Here is a 15032-nt window from a genome sequence, read left to right on the forward strand (position 1 = left end):
GCCAGACGCCTCTCTAGCTCCAAGACCTCCCGTTCCAACTGCTCTATCGCCGCATCCCTCCGTCGGCTGGCGCCCCGGGTGTAATCACGGCAGAAGAGCCGGGCGCGCACCTTTCCTAGGTCCCACCATCGCCGCGCCGAGGGAAAGGCACGCCGCTGCCCTCGCCAGACCAGACAAAACTCCCGGAAGGACGCCACGAAGCCCACATCCTCCAACAAGCTATTGTTAAAGTGCCAATAGGCGGCCCCGGCCTCTCCCCACATAGAGAGGCCGTCACGGTGACTAAATGGTGATCGGAAAAGGGGGCCGGCCGCACGGCGGAGGAGTGGGCTCCGGGCCCGATGTCGGGGCATAGACGTTGACAAGATTGACCACAAGCCCCTCCATACGGACCCGGAGGTGTAGCAGGCGGCCCGGCACAACCTCGGCAACCCCCAGCACCTCGGGCCGTAGGTCGGGAGAGAACAGGGTAGCCACTCCAGCCGTACGAGCTGTGAGATGGCTAAAATAGACCCTGTCTCCCCACTCCAGCCGCCAGCTGTCTTCGGCGGCCGGATCCGTGTGGGTCTCCTGCAGGAAAATCACAGAGTACCCCCCTTCCCGAAGGAAGGAGAGCACCTGGCACCTGCGGAGACCCACCCTACAGCCCCGGGTGTTCAATGTTGCAAAAGAGATAGGTGGCATGAGGAGGGCTGGGGGGGATCCTCGCTGGCAGGGACGCTCGCGGCCCCCATTGGGCCGCGCAGCAAACCGTGACCCACCCCGAAGGTGAGCAAGGAGTCACGGAAGCTGCGGACCCGCTGGTAAGCCGCAGCACCCTGCTTCCCGGTCCTTTGCCCTCCCCCATGAGGGCCCTCGCGGCCCGGAGGATCTGGTGGAAATCCCCCCATCGCTGGAGAGCGAACGGCACCTTATTGCGGGAGCCACGCACATCTTCTAAAAACTCCCGCAGCTCTTCTCGCAGCATATGGGGGCGTGGGGTCACTGGCTGCAGATCATCCCCCGTTGGGGCCCCTGGCTCGGCCCCGTGGCCCACTGAGACGGGCAGGCAAGGGGCGGACCCTCGACGTGGCGCCCGATGGACCGGCGCCACATGGTCCGCCTCAGACCCCGGCTTAATGGGGGGCAGCGGCAGAGGGAGAAGAGCAGCCCCTAGTGGGTCGGGACTGGGGAACACAAAGGCCGCTCCCTGGGGGTCACCCTCTGGGAAAGAGAAAGAGACATCCCCAGAGGCGGCAATGGCATCGTGGGAGGTGGAGGGGACAGGGCTGGGGTCAGGAGTAGGGGTAGGGCCGGGGGCAGGAGTAGGGTCGGGAAGAGGGACAGAGGCGGGATCCTGGGCCCCAGGAGCTGGACAGCTGGAAGGTAGCTCCTCTCGGTCGGGCCCAGGGGTCTGAGGGTTAGAGAGGGGGTCCCCAGGGATGCCGGGCTCAGGCTCTACGGCAGATGGAACAGCCACGGCAGCAGGTGGTGAACAATCTGCAATGGGGCCCCCACTCGGGAAGGAACTCGGTTGCCCCACACCAACAAGGGATACCCCTGGTAACTCGAGTCCCGGCCGCGAGGCACCGGCCGTCGCCTGAAGAGGCTCGGCGGCCGTCAGCGATGTGTCACCCGCAGCCGGGCAGGGCAAGGAGTCCAGGGGTTCCTCGAAGGCAGGAGCAGCGGTCAGGGGAACAGGAGACGCAGAAGGGGGGGTTGAGGTGAGAGCGGCTAGATCAAGGCCCGCTGGCAGAGGGTCGTCCTCCCCCTGGGTGACCGGGGTCAGACCCAGGGCCTCGATCTCCTCATAGATAGAGGGCAGCTCACCTCCCACCACCCCGGGATCATCCCCGCTAACACCCGAGGCGACGCTTGCCTCGAGCATCGCAGAGGGTGTAGGTGGTAAGGGGGTAGGAGGGGCCGCAACGTGGGCCTCCGCGAGGAAGGACCGCGGAGAATGGATGGCGGCATCCTCCGGTGCTGCCACAGCTTCCCCAACCGGCAAGGGTAGATGTAATGCGCCCGCGGGCAAAGCGGAAGGCTCAGCAGCGGAGGCCCCCTTCCTGGTTTTCCGGGGGGCCTCCGCACCGGATGGCAGGAGTGGAGCTCGAGCCTTCCGCTTGCCCCGCTTTCCCTGTACTAGGGTCCAGCCCTCCATGGCATCGTCTGCAGGCTGGGTGACAGGGATTGGGTCGGGGGGCAGAGATGACGGCTTGAGGACCTGAGGAGGTAACAATGGGGCAGTAGGAGGGGGGGCAGAATCTCCCTGGGGAGGGCCCTCTCTCGCGCCCGGCAATACCCCCACCGCACCCTCCTCTACAGGCCCCGCCACAGTGCACATAGCAGAGACGGGGCTCTCTCGCTCATCTGGACATCGTGGGGGAGATACCCCTTGAGCCCGAGCGGGAGCAGTGGTGGTCCGAGAAGGAGGAGGGGCGGCTCCGGGTACCGGGCAACTAGGAGCGCCAGCAATGGTGGGGCTGGCACTCTGCCAGGGCTCGGGGGTCCCGGACGCTCCTCCGTGCCGGGCCAAGGGGCAGTTCCTCCGGACGTGCCCTATCGCCCGGCAGAGGTAGCACCGGGCCTCCCCCGTAGAATAGTACACCCGGCAATGGGTCCCCCGATAGGGGACCAAGAAAGACCCCTCAAGTGCCTCTCCAGCACGTGCCGCCGGCGGCAGTTGGAGCTGCACGTGCCGGCGAACGAGAGGACGTGACGGAGGGCGGGGTCCTTGCAGCCTAGCGAGAGAGGGCGAACGATGGAAATAGGTTTCCCCAGGGTGGAAAGGGCGGGCAGCAGGGCGACATTGGGAAGGTAAGGAGGAACAGAGGTAAGGACCACACGGACACCCAGGTCTTCTAGCGGCTCCAGGGGGACGAATACGCCCCCCACCACCAGGCCTTTCTCCACCGCCTCTTGGACGGCGGCCTCCGAGGCAAGGAAAAAGACAACCTTGCCATACATTTTGGAGGCCGCCACGATGGCCGCGGGCCCCACCACCGTCGCCAACGCCCGCACGTAGGTCTCCACGTGCGGCGAGGCGGGCACCTGGAGGCAACGGATGCCATGCCTCCTAGTCAAGGTGGGGAAGGGGCCCAGGCCACTATAGCTGGAAGCGGTGGCGGTGGATGGGCGAGATGGCATACCGGTGGCCGCTGCCACCTGGGCATACGCCCTAGGGGCTGGGGGAGGGGCACCCGCAGAGCTGGTGGAGGGAGCAGCGGGAAGGATTGTTGCGGCCGGTGGCAGGGCCGCAGCAGTGGAGGCAGCCCCTGCCATGGAGGGCCCAGTCTTTTTAGCGGGGCCCTTTTTCTTGCCCTGGCCTTTCCTGCCGGCTGGGGCAGCTCCCCCATAATTGGAGGGAGCTAGGGACGTGGCAGCAGCGGAGGTTACCCCGTCGCCTGCCGCTGCCAATGCCGCAGTGGTGGCAGGTGGTTCGGCAGCGGAGGTTGAGGTAGAGGCTAAGGGGACAGGCGGGGGAGGGGTGGCGGGGCCTACTTGGGGGGGCTCGCCCGCCGTGTTCTCCTCCATATTGAGCAGGGAGGGAGGGAAAAACACACTGGAGAAAAAAAAAGGGGGGGGCGGCTAAAGGAAAGGCAGGTCAACCACTCCTCCCCGCTAGGCTGCAGGCAGGGGAGGAGGGCACCAAAACGCAGGGAGATGCGGGAGTAGCAAGGGCTAAGGGGGGACAGTCACCGACACCGGCTCCTCTAGTTACACTAAGGGAGGGAAGGTCACAATAACAGAAGGGGGTGCAGTGAGTAACCAAAATGTGATGGGGGGCACAAGCGCACGGGAGGGGGCATGGGCACACGAGGGGAAAGGTCAATCAGGGCAAGGGGGGCGCAAGGAAGTAACGAGGCTGGGAATGGGGCAGAGGAACCAAGGGGCTAACCGCAGGGCTGGGGTGGGACAACGAAATCAAACTACAGTGGGAAAGGGGCGGGGCAGGCAAACAAACTGAAGCTGGGGAAGGGCAAAAAGCTACAGAGGGCAAAGGGGGTAGGCAGCAAGGGGCAAAGCTGTTGCAAAAGGGGAAAGGGTCAGTCCAAGGGGGGGGTAGGTGCGCTCACGAGCGCTTGCGAAAAGTCAATGTGCGGGCCGCCTGCCCGCCGCTGCAGGCCCAAACGCTGTCAGTAGGGCGTGGCAGGCCAGGAAAGCAGCAGAGTCCCAGAGGCAGGAGCGGAGGCAGATGGGAAATGGGCTGTGGGGTTGGTGGTGGAGGGGGCAACGGTGGTGGTGGGGGTTTGGGGGGGGACACACAGATGGACCAGGGGGCAGGCTCCACGCCACACCCCCTGTGTCCCCACAAACACAGTCTAGACCCCCACCACTAGAGCACAGTTCGAAAATTACTCAGTCCAAAACAGCCCCCTCCACAGTGGTCTCCAGAGTCTCAAGCGCTCCCCCAGCAGCCGATGGACCGCGCAGTCCTCTTCCTCCACCTCCAGCAGCTCCCCAGGACACGCACAGCACCGGCGGCAGCAGCAGCTCCAGCAACCCTGGCAGCCAGGCAGGAAGGACCCCCACAGGTGGTAGTGGTGATGGTGAAGGGGGGGGGTCTTAGTTTCTCCCTCCAGAGATGGTGGGGAGGGGGGGCTGGCCGGCAAGGCCCCCCCACCCCTGACTCAGCAGCAGTGGTAGCAGCAGCAGCAGTCTAGGGAGGGAGCTCTAGCCAGCAGCAGCAGCAGCAGCCCAGGGAGTAAGGGAGAGCTCCAACTAGCAGGGCAGGTGGAGAGAAGAAGGAGAAGGGGAAGGGAGAGCTCCAGCCAGGAGGGCAGCCACAGAGGACACTGAGCACGCTCTGTAGAGGGGTGGACACTCGCTCCTGCCCTGAGGGGTTGGAAAAGCCCTGCAGAGGGCTGGGGCTGGGCAAGGTAAAACCCTGGCTGATTTGGGGAAGTAGCTGCAGCTGGGCCACACCCTAATCAGAGCCCAGATGGCCTGTATAAAGAGGCTGGGAGCCAGGAACTCAAGAGTCTTTTTCTGCCTTCAGAGAGAGAAGGGCTTGGCTGTAGGGAGCTAGACAGGGTACCTGTAGTGGTGCAGGGCTGGGGAAAGGCTGGGGAGCTCCAGCCTGGATAGCCCCAGGCTGCAGCCTGGTAATAGGTCAAGGGGTACTGGGGGGTTGCAGCCCAGGGCTAGGCCAAGGCAGCAGGTCCAAACCCAACCTTGCTGATGATGAGTGGCCTATACTGCAGTCTGCCCCAGAGAGTGGGGGCTAGATGGGGACTGGCAGTAGCCTTATCCTGAGGTAAGGTGGGGATAGTGGCTGGGGGCTCCCCTGGGAGGGGAGACCCATCATGTGTGGGTATTGCCAGGGGGCAGCACCCAGAGCAAGGGGCACCAGGGTCCTGGGAGGGATATGGGGGGCCAGTGCAGAGGACAGGTGGATCACTGGCCTGCAGAGGGTGCTCCAGAGGCTGGAGAGCTAATTCCCTGGATGACCAGCAGGAGGCACCGCAGGGGTGAGTCTGGACCCTCTTACACCTACTCTTAAATATCTCCAGAGATGTAAATTCCACAACCTCCCTAGGCAGTTTATTCCAGTGTTTAACCACCCTGACAGTTAGGAACTTTTTCCTAATGGCCAACCTAAACCTTCCATGCTGCAGTTTAAGCCCATTGTTTCTTGTTCTATCTTTAGAGGCTAAGGTGAACAAGTTTTCTCCCTCCTCCTTATGACACCCTTTTAGATACCTGAAAACTGTTATCATGTCCCCTCTGTCTTCTCTTTTCCAAACTAAACAAACCCAATTCTTTCAGCCTTCCTTCATAGGTCATGTTCTCTAGACCTTTAATCATTCTTGTTGCTCTTCTCTGTACTCTCTCCAATTTCTCCACATCTTTCTTGAAATGCGGTGCCCAGAATTGGATACAATACTCCAGTTGAGGCCTAACCAGTGTAGAGTAGAGTGGAAGAATGACTTCTCATGTCTTGCTCACAACATCCCAGAATCATGTTTGCTTTTTTTGCAACAGCATCACACTGTTGACTCATATTTAGCTTGTGGTCTACTATAACCCCTAGATCCCTTTCTGCCGTACTCCTTCCTAGACAGTCTCTTCCCATTCTGTATGCGTGAAACTAATTGTTCCTTCCTAAGTGGAACACTTTGCATTTGTCTTTGTTAAACTTCATCCTGTTTACCTCAGACCATTTCTCCAATTTGTCCAGATCATTTTGAATTATGACCCTATGCTCCAAAGCAGTTGCAATCCCTTCCAGTTTGGTATCCTCTCCAAACTTAAGCGTACTTTCTATGCCAATATCTAAGTTGTTGATGAAGATATTGAACAGAGCCGGTCCCAAAACAGACCCCTGTGGAACCCCACTTGTTATACCTTTCCAGCAGGATTGGGAACCATTAATAACAACTCTCTGAGTATGGTTATCCAGCCAGTTATGCACCCACCTTATAGTAGCCCCATCTAAGTTGTATTTGCCTAGTTTATTGATAAGAATATAATGCGAGACTGTATCAAATGCCTTACTAAAGTCTAGGTATACCACATCTACTGCTTCTCCCTTATCCACAAGGCTCGTTATCCTATTAAAGAAAGCTATCAGATTGGTTTGACATGATTTGTTCTTTACAAATCCATGCTGGCTATTCCCTATCACCTTAACACCTTCCAAGTGTTTGCAGATTTCCTTAATTACTTGCTCCATTATCTTCCCTGGCACAGAAGTTAAACTAACTGGTCTGTAGTTTCCTGGGTTGTTTTTATTTCCCTATTTATAGATGGGCACTATATTTGCCCTTTTCCAGTCTTCTGGAACCTCTCCTGTCTCCCATGATTTTCCAAAGATAATAGCTAGAGACTCAGATACCTCCTCTATTAGCTCCTTGAGTATTCTAGGATGCATTTCATCAGGCCCTGATGACTTGCAGGCATCTAACTTTTCTAAGTGATGTTTAACTGCTTCTTTTTTTATTTTATCTTCTAAACCTACCCCCTTCCCATTAGCATTCACCATGTTAGTCATTCCTTCAGACTTCTCTGTGAAGACCGAAACAAAGAACTCATTAAGCATCTCTGCCATTTCCAAGTTTCCTGTTACTGTATCTCCCTCCTCACTGAGCAGTGGGCCTACCCTGTCCTTGGTCTTCCTCTTGCTTCTAATGTATTGATAAAAAGTCGTCTTGTTTCCCTTTATTCCCGTAACCAGTTTGAGCTCATTTTGTGCCTTTGCCTTTCTAATCTTGCCCCTGCATTCATGTTTGCCTATATTCATCCTTTGTAATCTGTCCTAGTTTCCATTTTTTATGACTCCTTTTTATTTTTTAGATCATGCAAGATCTCGTGGTTAAGCCAAGGATGACCTCCAGAGGTCCCTTCCAACCCTGATATTCTATGATTCTACTTGGATAGTGTAATTAAGTTACCTCTTCATAAACTAAACAGATTGAACTCTTTAAATCTCTTACTGTAAGACATTTTCTTCAACCTTAAAATAATTTTTGTGGCTCTTTTCTCAACTCACAATTTTTAAATATCTGGGTCTCAAATATGAACATGATGGGGTTTACAGCCCCCACACTATACCAGACTAAGACATAGCTGTACGGCATGCTCCAGGTAGAGGGACAGTTTATAGCAGGCACCGGTAGCCCACTGAGAGGGGAAAGGAGTTATGGGTTGCACCAGGAAGTATGGCTGATGCCTGGAGTTGTGAGAACAGCAGCTGCAGTCTTGGTAAGGCCACTCCAGAATCAGTGATCCATATTCCCCAACCCTCTTTGGAGCAGAGAACCCATGAGGGGCACTGAAGAATGGGATGTTGTTCACTGGGAGACACTACTAAGACTCTGCCAATGTCCCAAATGGGGATGCCATAGCCTGGTCAGAAGTGACGGGGGAGGGATGTAACTTGGGGTAGGCCACTGAGTGGTCTGGACATTGCAACACCCCTTTTAGGCCCGGGTCAGGACCTGGTGGAATGGGAGGCCCTGGGTTCCCGTATCCTGCTTATCCTCCCTCTGTTTTGACAAAGGACACATAGGGGAGAATAAAGCCTTCTGTATATAACCTGGCAGGGCCCACTTGAGGATGGACAAACTAAAAAACTGTGAAGCCACTGCCTGACAACCAGACCAGCTGGCTATATGACTTTAGGACTGTAGGTAGTATTCCAATATCAGCCTCACCAATGCCATTTACAGAGGGGAAAAATCACCTCCCTACTCTTACTCAGTGGTCCCCTCTTTATATACCAAAGGATCACATTAGCCCTTTTTGCCATATCAGCAAACTAGGAACTCTGAGTTGCTTGTCCACTGTGTCCCTAAATCCTTTTCAGAGTCACTGCTTTCCAGGATACAGTCCACCATTCTCTAGGTATGGCCTGCATTTTTAGTTCCTAGATGTGTTTTAATGCAGCCAAATGCAAAATAAAACATTTTATTTGAATGGGCCCAACTTGCCAAGTAAATCAGCATACTCGGTATGTCTGCTCTTATGATACCTAGTTTCTTGGCCAAGGCAGAGGCATACTTTCTGTGAATGCTTTGGTGTTTCACGATGTCTCCCACACATAGGCTTCCTTTCCTTGTCACCAAATTGTTCTGAGTTATTTAGTTTTCTGAACTGTTTCATTTTGAGCTGTTTTCGTGCACTACAGCACATTACATTTAAACTTACAAGCTCATTTTTCTATTTATTATTTTGCTAAAAATGCTCAAGTCCTACTTCTCCTTTATTACACAGACCAGGCTGAGTTGGTTAGAGACTGAACCTAAGAATGGAATGGGCCTGAATGTAACTTGTAAACACGGTAGCTACTCACTATGCTAACTCACTTCATTTTTGTTCTTACTTCATTGTTCTGATTATTATTCTGTTCCATCTACAGTAACTGTAGTTAAATTAAAAGGCATTAGTGGGTGACTGGATTTTTTTGCTAGCCAAGGTACGATATAAGTTACCACTGCAGCAGAGGTTTGGTAACTACTTTTTGAGTAAAATTTAATATGTGCATTATTCATGTTACATCTATCACTCCCAACCTTCTTATTAAACACAACACACTTATTTTCCACCAGATGGCTGTACACATATACATGCTTTTCTGATATGAAATGATCACTACTATACCTGATAAATTTGTTGAATGAATTGCAGAAGAGTATACTTTATAAGAAACAACAGATGTTCATTTACGTTTTACTGAGAGAATTATTCTGAAAACACATAGAAATGTCATTTCCTGAATCAAATTCATAAACCTTGATAATTTAAGCTATACAGGAAGTCAGTGGGAAGTGCTGTTTGTGCTGAATGTTTGAAAATCAGAACACTTAATTGCATGCCTAGATAAGGATTTAAGATTGTATCTTTAGGGCCCCAGTTTTGAGAATGTTAATATAGGTGTCTAAATAAGAGATTTTAGGACAACAATTATGAAAGTTTCCACAAACTATGGGTGCCTTATATTTTTAGTGCCCAGCATGACCTCAGAGCTATTTTTGAGACGTGCTGAGCATCCACAATTCCAGTTGGAGTCATTGTGAGCTATGGGTATCTGAAAATCTGGCTTTAGGTGCCATAACTGTGGCACCCAAAAATGGAGTCACCAACAATTAGTGAACACTCTTGAAAATTTGGATTTAGATGAACCACTTCAGGCACCCACCTTTGAAAATTGGTTTCATTAGCAGTAGAGCAAATCTACTATTCTGGAATTATACTGCTGGAACAGAGAAGAATTAGGTTGCCTCTCAAAACCAAGGATAAATACTCTACATAAAATTATGGTTTCAGAACAGTTTGTCAGAATTGTACCACAAATGCATATATTTAAAAGTTTGTGCTCGAAACAGGAAGTACAAAACATTTAGTGGTTGCACGTAAATCTAGATTGTGGGTGCATGCAAAAGCATGTGCTCCCTTTTGACCAGTGTTTTAAAAATATGGGGCCCAGTGGCTCACTGAGTAGAAATAATACATCTTGCCAAATCTTTGCATCCTCTTAGGTCTCAATTTTTTAAAGTTCTAATGAATTTTAACCATTTAAAATTTATCTCTAAAAGTAGATAACTGTGTCCCAGTTAGTATTAATGTTGGCACTTTGACATCTCTTGCAATAAACACATTGTAACTGTAAAACCTTGCCAGGATGTAATTTAATTCCATCTTGCATGTAAATTATGTAATCAGTAAAGAAACTATTGTTCTTAAATTTTTTTTTAATTTAAACAAAACAATGTCAGGCCATCTAGTTTTGATTAATGCTAAGATATGAAAAGCCACTTTGTGAAAAGCTTTCTGGCAGACACTAGCACCCTCTTTCAGAGAGGCTTATATCTCCCTTCTGAAACTTTTTTCTTATTTTTTCCCTCTTTCCCTAGTTAAGTCACCATATCTCAGGTCATAGCAAAGGCGGCAGCAGCAGGCCAGAGTGAAGGCTGCTCATGCTGTTGCACATTGAAGAGAGAGTGTTGACCGCTGTGAGAATCATAAACCTCTCAGTTTGATGATCAACTGAGCAGTAAATTAATTAATCATCATTTTATGCCTCATCAAGCACTTTGAGACTCTCAACAGGGGCCATCTCAATTAGCCAATGGGAAGCAGACTGTTTTGTTTAGCTGGGTGAGTCTTCCATAAACAGGGGAGGCTTTGACAAGCTAATAAATATGTCATCTGTCTGTGTCACTGGCTGCAATGTGGCTCCACCTGTAAAGTTGTGGGATTCTGCCCAGCATAGTGAATAGGAACTTGAAAAAGAGGTGTATCATAACTATTTCATTAACAAAGCACTTATCAGAGTTTATGATGATCCTTAGTCAATGTATCAGTACTTTGTTAGTGAAGGAATCTGAAGCTTTTCTATCCAAATATCTGACATATTTTGTTTGTCTGGACCAATCAAAAATTTTCCTTATCAGAGGAAGTTAAAAACACTTTAGTGTGCTAATTTGTATTTTGATGTGGCTTTCTCAAAAATGCTCCTTCTTATTTTCTGCTTAATGAGAGGAAAAACTACTACCCCTAACCATAAATGCTTATTGTAACAGTCCAGGATAAGAGCTTCTGATTAGGTTCAACAGTGCTACTGACTGCTGCTATCCAGCTTCTGTTGGGAACAGAGTTCTGAGAAATCCTATTACCAAACTCTGCTCTTACAAATGTCACTGGAACTCCACTGAAATGGTTGGGATTGCACTAGAATAACTGAAGACAGAATTGGCCCCTATTGCATGAGATATTATTCCATTCAGAACATCAGATGGAGATGTTCGTTCTAAATGATAAACCTTCAACTAACTCCTCAGTTGTTGTAAATTTACATAGCTCCAAAAAGTACCAATATGATAATTCAATCTGCCTTTCTACATAACACAGGCCACAACTTCTAGTTGAACTAGATAAAGTCCTTTAGGGAAGACACTCAATCTCAATTAAAAAACTTCAGGTGATGAGGAATTCACCACATCCCTTAGTAAGTTGCTTCCAGTAATTAGTTACCCTTAGTGTTAAAAATGTGTACCTTATTTCCAGTTTGAATTTATATCTCTAACGTCCAGTCATTCAATCTTGGTATGTCTTTGTCTGCTAAATGTAAGAGCCCCTTACCATCAGAAATCTTCTCCCTGTGTAGATACTTATAGACCATGATGAAGTCACCTTTAATCTTTTCTTGGATGGACTAAATCGATTGAGTTTCCTTAGTTTCTAACAGTAAGGCAGGTTTTCTAAATCTTAAATCATTCTTGTAACTCTTCTGAATCCTTTTCAATTTTTCAAAATACTTTTAGAAGTGAACTGGATATAATATTCCAGTAATGGTATCACTAATGCTGTATGCAATGGTAATATCACCTCCCTACTCTCACTTAATTTTCTCTTGCTTGTGCTTCAAAAATTGCATTAGTCCTCTTACCCACAGCACACCTCTAGGAACTTATGAACAGTTAATTATCCACCAGGAGGCTGCAGTCTTTTTCAGAACTTAAAGAACTTAAAATAGAAAGCTGGCTAAATTGTTGGGCTCAAATCAATGGCTCCATGTCTAGTTGGCAGCCGGTATCAAGCGGAATTTCCCAAGGGTCAGTCCTGGGGATGGTTTTGTTCAAATTTGCAGGGCTCTAGAAATGGGGGAGACACAGAGCCCCAGGCATAAGCAAAGGGGTTAGTGGGAGTTGCAGAGGGGTCCTAAAGTAGAGGGGAATGAGAGGTAGAATACAGGGAGCTTGTGGGGGGCTGTGGAGCCCCCTAGTGTGACCCTACACAAGCAACAAAGTGTATGACCAATGAATCCATATTGACTTTAATGGAGGGGCACCAATTTCCAACACCTCAACATCTGACTTCTTATACTGAATTTTGAAAAAGAGACCTGGGGCTCACACACAAATGTAACTGTTACTACAGCTAAGCATGAAGACTGGTATTTACATATTTGCATTCCCAGTTGTTGTAATGTTATGTGAAAATACAGACACACAATTGCACATAAATTTCATACCTTATTTTTCAACAGTTTGCTCTTATTGCCTAGGAAAAATGAGTATCAGTAGAATATTCTATTTCAAATAAAGTAGTCTGCAATATTTTAATAGGACTATTTAGGACTAGATGTTGTCAAATAAAAGAAATTTGCCAATATTTTCATAAATAAATGCAATATATTTGCTATGCTGATATTCATGTGGTCATGTTATTTTTTGGTTGTGAGTACTTGAATGGATGGTATTTGAGGGGGAAACTCAGCAATTTTGGTCTGTGAGGATTCTCGTGAATCTTCTTTTCTGTTAATTCAAAGCCCTTGAGTTTCACTTTGAGTTTGATAATCACTGAAGTTACTGAAATTCATTTGTCTTCATTGCATAAATCAATCCAGGTTCACTCAAAAATGGGCCTAGATTTCCTTGTTGCTTTGACAAACATAGGCTGAGCTTCATGTTTGTAATGAAACTCACAACCAGGCTAGTTTAAGTCGTTTTCGGTTTTATAATGAAAGCTTTGCATAGTTCTATTTATATTAATGCTTTGAAAAATACAAATGTTGCTACTTAGCACTCCTTTAGCACACTTGTGATGTCACTATTTATTTATCTTAATAATATAAACTCTGGTTAAACCTGTGACTTACAAAACAATTAACTGGGCTCTTGTATGAACATGGGGTCTGATCCAACTCCTGTTAGAGTCAGTTGAAAGACTTTCATTTACTTCAGGGGGAGTTGGACTTAGTCCATTATGTAGCAGAAACATTGGTGTGAGCATGTCCTTATATACCAAACAGGACATTAAATAGGAGCTAATAATGTAAAATAAAAATCTTGCCACAGTGTTATCTCTTTTTACTAATATTTCTTTACATGAGTACCCCACTGTCACCAATCTGTAACCAATTTCTCTAAAATTTAGGATTTTCTGGTGTTTCATATACATACTTTCACTAGAAAGAAATTCTGTTCCATTTCAGCTCACTTTCAAACCCTATTTCACCAATCAACAAATTTTCCTTAGTCTCTGAGACTCTCTGTACCTAGCTCTGTAAAGAATGTTCATTTTACAGTAACTTTTCCTTAAAGATATGGTAAGCTGAACAACACATAAATTGTACTGTAATGCAGATATGTGAACTTCCTCAAAAAAGCTCTACTAACATGCCTTCACTTAATTCTGCAGCACCCCTATCACTGCAGTCCTCGTCCTCTCTCATGTTTCTGTGAAGCACAGAAAATTTAAAGTAATTGGCAAACATCAACTCAGTTTCAGTTTGTTAGAATACTACAGAAAATTTACCCCTGTTTGTTTTTAACCATAGTTAATTCTACAACACCTTTAAGTAATTTATATGATGTACCTTTCTACATCAAAAACCAGGTAATATCTAACAAAGTAGCTTCACTTAGGAGTCTGGGGAAATGTGAATATGCTAATCATAAACAACAATATCTAGTCTTGTTTCTAGACATTCAGTTGAAAATAGTCTTTAGGAAAAGTGCCCCATCAAGGTTATTGTAAAATTAGCTGAGGCACAAAAGTGATGAATGGTTCCAGCATTTGCTGGGATATGGATGCCATCCCTATGGGGCTTCACCAAGCAGGATTTTTCATGTGGACAGACTCACATGGAGGACAGATGGGAAGAAATAAAATGAGTTGATTTGTTCTAGATTGAAAATCAATCTTTCTTTTGCTATGTAGATTGTAAAAATGATTGCACAGACAAAATGGAAATGTGTTTAAAAGAGCATACTGTAACTATAAAACACTTTTTTTTCTTGCAGTTATATAAATTGTTTTATTCTGAAACTCAGGTTTAGTGTTTATCTGCATCCTGGAAGAGGGTAGGTCCATCAATGGCTTTTAGCCAAGATGGTCAGGGATGCAACCCCATGCAGTGGGTGTCCCTAAAGCTCTGACTACCAGAAGCTGGAACTGGATGACAGGGGATGGATCACTCGATAATTGCACTCTTCTGTTCATTTCTTATGAAGAATCTGGCACTGACCACAGCTGGAAGACAGGATACTGAGCTAGATGAACTACTGGCCCAATATGGCTGTTCTTATGAACCATATATATTTTTTCCCTCTGCAACACAGTTATACCAATCTGATCTTACAAGCAGTTAGGCCAATGTCTAAACTAACTAGAAACATTAATTCTATATTTGCATATGGTGCTGTGGGACAAAAGGGAAAAAAACAAAAAATACAATTTTGAAGTTATCAAAATTTCCAAATAACAATTTCCAGTTTTGATGAAAAACTGGAAAAAAAAATTCAAAAAGCTTTTCATGAAAGTTTCTGATTTTGAAAATAGTTTCAACTGAAAAACATAAACCAGCTTTAGTTTTGACAAGTACTATTAATCAGCTTGTTAAACAGTTAATTAAGGCATTAGCTTTATCTATGAGATGGGGTAGATTCAAAGGCCCTGATCATACAAAGACTTAGGGTATATACTGTTTAACTTTAGGCACGGTGAGCAATTCCACTGATGCATAAAGGTTAGCATGTGTGTAGGCCTTTGCAGGATCAGGACCAATTAGTCTGTGACATTAATATATGACGTGTCTGAGTGAAATA

The sequence above is a fragment of the Malaclemys terrapin genome, chromosome 2 (assembly GCF_027887155.1).
Source record: "Malaclemys terrapin pileata isolate rMalTer1 chromosome 2, rMalTer1.hap1, whole genome shotgun sequence".
Classification (NCBI taxonomy): Eukaryota; Metazoa; Chordata; order Testudines; family Emydidae; genus Malaclemys; species Malaclemys terrapin.